The 5965-nt window shown below is 33.7% G+C and overlaps 1 protein-coding gene across 4 annotated transcripts in view; it reads left to right on the forward strand.

Moving 5' to 3' along the window:
• Positions 1-5965, forward strand: part of SH3D19 (SH3 domain containing 19) — a 133426-nt gene that overhangs the window by 56023 nt on the left and 71438 nt on the right. For 3 of the 4 annotated variants that reach the window (XM_015585143.2, XM_015585142.2, XM_025042779.1), the window contains one exon: positions 626-665. The gene's annotated coding sequence lies outside the window, so the exon portion shown is untranslated. Of the gene's footprint in view, positions 1-300; positions 548-625; positions 666-5965 lie in introns of those variants that run through there. The other variant, XM_006906265.3, reaches the window with a different exon arrangement.

The following is a 5965-nucleotide window of genomic DNA, read 5'->3' on the forward strand; positions in this document are numbered from 1 at the left end:
AATGTTCTCCAGGGGAGGGCTTGCAAAATTACCCCTGGTCGAAAACCACACTGCCTTATATTATAGCACATGAGACTTAATTATCTTTGAAACTTTTAAATCCAACTTCTGAAATGTTCTGGGTGATAGAGAGTTAAAGATGAGATTGTACTGGTCTTAGTGTATTTGCAGATGTTGCTGTAGCTGACTGCTCATTTTTTTCCCCTCCCAATCCTGTTAGAAGCTTTTGCCAACCATGATTCATGGAATGATTTTTTGGAGCTGAGTAATTTGTGGCTTTTCAGTTTCCTTACTTTTCTTTCCTTAGCTAACTTTGTTTTGGTTTTAGCAGAGTGTTTAAAACAGCATAGATCTTTGAAAAAGAAATAGTATATGTAATGATATATTTTCCAAGTAGATTATTTTAACCAGCCATAAGCATTGTATATGCCTGTCCTCTTTAAATCCTTTCTACCTCTTCTGTCAGGCAAACCCTCTCAACTCTGACGAAGAGCCTTATACAGGAGAAGACACAGCAACCTTTGAGTAGTCCTTGTGAAGTCTCATGGTATGGCAGCTGGTATTTAAGGACTTTTCAGGGCTTCTAAAGAGCATTTTGACACATAATTGTCGTCTTTTTTTACAGATCGCAACGAACGAAATAAACCAGAGCATCGTTCTTCAAGGTATGAATTTATAGCATTTAATAATTATGTATAATGCTTCTCATTTAAAAAATACTGTTTGGAGGCAATGCACGTTTTCCTTTTTAGAGTTACTGGATATTTGAATCTTCTGTGGTATTGAAAGAAGCTTCATAATATTATTATTCATTCTCTGAACAAAAATTCTTTACAATATTATTGATTACCTGGAAGATATATTTTATTTTGATAATTTTTAAGATTGACAGGTAAATCTTTTTTAAAAATTATTTTTATTGTTGGGCATGGTAAACATTCTAAAAGAAAGACCTGCATGTGTAAGGAAGTTTAAAATAAAAATAATGCTAACTATAAAAGAGAAAAATAGAATTTTATCCCTATTCCCTATTTCCTCTCTTTTGTGGTTTATTTTCTTCCCTCTTTTTAAACCACTATTCTTATAAGTACATATTGCTTTTTTCCTAATCATAAAACTAACATAGGCACATTGTAGAAATTTTTAAAAATATTTTTAAAAATACAAAGCATTGAAAAACAAAACAAAACAGCTTGTCTTTCATTAGCTGGAGATGGTGGCTTCTGCTAAAAATTTGGTGTAATACCTGTGGATTTTTTAATAATATATATATATTCCAATTGAATTCTTTAAGTTCTTATTAGATAATTTCATATGGCCAAGAAGGTTATATCACTTAAACCTCTTACCCACACTATCTGAGAGTGTATTTCACAAGATCTTTACTAGCACTGAAGAGTATTTTTCAAAAATCCTTGTTAAACTTCTAGGTAGAAAATTGTCTAACTTGCACTCCTAGTCAACAATTCAATGTTTTTAATCCAGTTCTGTGAAGGATTGTTATTTTTCTAATCTTATTTTCTCCTTATTCTGCATTCCATTACTTTTTCTTTGCATTTGGTGTTGTGGGAACTGATAAAAATGATGATAATGCATTCATTGGATTGACTGGCCTGGTAAACCAAACCTTGATGCTTTTGCAAGGTATCAAACCCTAGAATGCATTGACCTCAAATGAATAAAAATACAAAATTATGAAAACTCTATTACTTAGAATAACAACAGATTTTACAGAAATTGTCAATCAAAAATACGTTAGTGAGACCTAATCTGGGAGAAAAATATAGCTATTTGGAACACAGGACTGATTTTTTTTTTTTTTTTTAGGTATAATTCACATACATTAAAATTCACTCTTTTTGGTATATGCTTCTATGAGTTTTGACAAACATAGTTATGTGACTACCAACAAAATTATAGAAAAGTTTGTGAGACTGATGTTTTTAACACTTAAAAAAATAATAATAGGAAAAAAAGACAATGTAAAAGAGAGTGAATGACAAAGTTGGAAGGGTAAAAAAATACTTGGGATGAAACAATCAGGATCCATAAAATGTTTGATATACTGAAGCAGTATAAGTTTTAACTGGAACAAGTATAAATCCTTACACTTAGATCTGAAAGACCAATGAAACATAAAGAAATGGGGTAGATGTGACTTAACAGTCTTTTTGAAGAAGTCTTGAAATTTTAATTCTTCATAAATTTATCTTGAATCAAAATTTTTATGCCATTGCCTCCACCTCCTCCAAAATGTCAGCATTGATGTAATTATCTTGAAAGACCTATAGTGTCCAGTATAAGAAAAGTAATAGCTCTAGACTACACTTTTGATATGGTATTCAATTCTGGGTTCACAAGGCCTTGAAAAATCAAAGTATACAGTGGTTGATATCACTTGGAGAACTTAAAAAAAACAAAAACAAAAATACAGAGTCCCATACTCCACCCCAGAGATTCTCATTCATTAAGAATGGAGTGAATGGATCCTGAGACTCTATATATAAAAGAAGTCCCCCAGTGATTCTGATGTATAGCCAGGCTGGGGTCTGCTGGAATAGAAGACAGCAGCTGAGCTGAGACAGGAAATATGAAAGCGAAGAGTGAGGTAGAAATAAAAGCTAAGTCACAAGAAGACTATGTAAGGAATAGGGTAAATTTAGCTTAGGTGTCGAAGTTTGGGAGGCGTATGAGACAGAAATAACTGGCTTCAAACATTTGGAGGGCTGGCATGTAGAAGAGTCCAGCAAAATTATTCCTCATAAATACTGTGTTCCTCTCTAAGAAGACACAGGGATCAAGAAATTTTTAGAAGAAATCATAGAATTAGAAAATCATAATTTTGTAATGGTTGATTCAGACAACGAGGATCATCAGTGACTCCTAAAACTTGGATAAAAAGTTGTTGGAGGAATAGATATTTATACCACCTTAAAATGTGTTATTCAGTTTTTAATTACAAAGAGGAAAATGTACTATTTCAATGAAGAGATCTGGTCATCACATTCTTAATCAAGTGGTCAACTAATATATTATCATAAATGAGACAACCCAATAGTACGTGCCTCCAAGTGATGCATTAGCAGTGCATGTGGAGATCACTTGTGTAGTAGTAGTCCTGGCAATAAACTCTAATGTTATGAAGAATACACAAAGGCTAGAAAAATATTCTAGATTAAAAGAGACTGAAATTCTTTTTAATCTGGAATTTTCAAATCCAAATTTAAAACTAAATACTTTGGGGATAACTAAAATATGAATTTTACTATAGATAATATTTTATTAATATTACTTTTTTAGATGTATAATAGGAATGCTGTTATGTGGGAGAGTGTCTTTATTCTTAGGTATATATGCTGAACTATTAGGTGTGACGTAATCTTATGTTTGCAACATACTCTCAAATGATTCATGAGGAGAAAAAAAAGCAAGAGATAAAACAGAGCAAATATGGGAAAATAGTAATCATTGGTGAATAGATGAAAAGTGTATGTGTGTTAGTTGTACTGTTCCTTCATCTTTTCTATAGACTTGAAAATTTCAAGTTAAAAAGTAGCAGTGGAGAAAACTGTACTGAATATTCCATGGAGTCTCAGAGGGCAGAATGTGAATCTGTAGGTGGAACATGAGGTGGGTGGATTTCTGCACAGTATGAGGGAAGATTTCTTGACTTAGCTGGTCAAAGATGGAATGGACCACTCTGCGAGGGAATACTGTCAAGGAAAAGCCAGACACGCTCATGCTGGAATAAAATTAAAAAAGATTCATGCATGGCTCCCGCCCTTTGCACATTCAATAGCTGATAAATATTTGTTGAGAGACCCCAAGCCAGGCCCAAAATACAATAGAAAACAAGAAAAAGTCTCCAGCTTCATGGAGCACGAAGCACCCACTGTTGTGGATTTAATGCTCCCAGTCTCCAAGAGCCTATTTACTCTATAAAGTCAGGATCCAAGTCTTCATAGTTCTACTTCAGGAAATGCTTGAGGGTATTCAGAAAATAGTTTATTCTTTAACTTCTTGTTTATACTGTCAGATTCTCAAAGGCTATACTAAAATCTTGGTAACCTTAGCACTTGGTGTAGCTCCTGGTCTGCAATAAGCACCTAATAAATAAATGTTTGTTGAATAAATGCCAAGTGTAGTTCCAAGAGAGAAAGGGAAACGCCAGCATTTTTTTCCCTTGCAAATTGGGAAGAACCCGATTCTCAAAAGCTTGCCCAAGGCTGTTATTAAATGTGTTTGTTACAGCAACAGCAAGAAGTAATGCCTTATAAAAAGGGAGAGATGTTTTTCCAGAAAAGGCCATTGTTTTCTCTCTGGGTGTCTGCCGAGATTGGCAGTGACCTGTTCTTCCCCTGCCATCCTCAGCTGAGGAGGGCTACCCCACCAGGCCAGCAGTACATCAAGCAGATTAATACCTGCTGCACCAACAGAGCAGAAAGAAGAAAATGTAAACAAAGTCACTTAATTTTGGTATGTTTGTTGGTTCTCTTTAGGCCACTCAGCAGCCGGAATGATGGGCTCAAAGCCCAGCAAGGATAAGAGAAATGCATTTCTTTTGTTTGTGTTTTTATAAGACCAGACACTCTTGTAGCTTTCACACTGAGAGAGCAATAAATCTGGGATGTCTGCCTGTTCTTTCATTTCAGTGCTGAAATAAGAAGGAAAGTATAACTTTTGTCAAGTTAAAGGAAAAGTTTTTATCTGGTATAGGCCAATGCTATGACCCTCAAGCTAAAATATGATGTGTAAGCATTTTTAAAAGTCTTGCTGGGTGCTTTTTTATTAGTTTGTTCTGATATTGGCATTTTTAAAAATTTTGCTTATTGCTTATTGACCAATGTGGAAGTCAGAAATATCTGAATTTTTCTTGTCCTTTCCTTGTTAGTTTAAGTATACCATTTCCCAAATTGATGTTCCATGGAACATTCTTCTGTAGGATATTAATCAGTATGCAAGATATAAACATTCATGCGCAAAAAAAGTTTGTGAAATGGTGAATTAAAACAAAATTAGAGATATTTCTTTACTGTGATTCCATAAAGAGTCTTTGATATACTAAAGTACATTATAAAACTCTAAGTGAGAGATTTACTATACAGGATTTAAAAATTTTATTTGAATTTATAACTTTCTTTCCCAGATGCAGCTATTAATAGCACCTAGAAAACTGTACTATAGAATGACAATCTGGGAAACTAATTGAGAGAGAAGTTGGAGCTAAAGATAATAAAGAAAGTTAAGTCCTGTGGCAACTGGTGCCATGAATGGAAAATTAGGAGCTCTTTTTACCACTCCACTAGCTCTGAATAATAGATCTCAATGACTTATGCAGGCTGCAAAGCCAGCTACTTTATCTTAAACGCGTTTCCTACTACAAAGAAAGAATTTATAGCAGTGAAAAAAGAAGGCAACAAAATAGAGAACTCTAAATCTTATTTCTCAAAATTTAATTATCATTTGAATCTTAGTCTTCCTAAAGCCTTCTTGAAACCACCTGCTGTAATCCTTTTTGATACTAATTTATAAAATTCAGTGAAATTTCAGTAAAAGTCTCAAAACACTTTTTCAACTTGACAAAGTGATTCTAAAATTTATAAGGAAGAGCAAGAATAACCAAGACATTTTGAAGTTCAGGAGACGGAAGTGGACTCTTGCAAGTAATTAAGGGAGTTTTTTGTCAGCAAAAAGAGAAACAGGTCAATGGAACAGAATAGAGCCCACAACAGGCATAGATGGACACATACAGTCCTGTATCATGCGCTATGATTGGCAGCTCTACAGATCAGTGGGGAAAGTGAACATGTCAACAAATGGTGCAGAAACAATTATTACCCATATTATAGAAATCCAAATGGAATTTGTTTTATTTTATCATGTGAAGTAGAATCCAAAGACATAAAAGTACAAAAGTAAAACAGATATTTTGAAGAAATATATGAGACTATCTTTATGACTTTGG

The sequence above is a fragment of the Pteropus alecto genome, unplaced genomic scaffold, assembly GCF_000325575.1.
Source record: "Pteropus alecto unplaced genomic scaffold, ASM32557v1 scaffold50, whole genome shotgun sequence".
In the NCBI taxonomy this organism is placed as follows: Eukaryota; Metazoa; Chordata; class Mammalia; order Chiroptera; family Pteropodidae; genus Pteropus; species Pteropus alecto.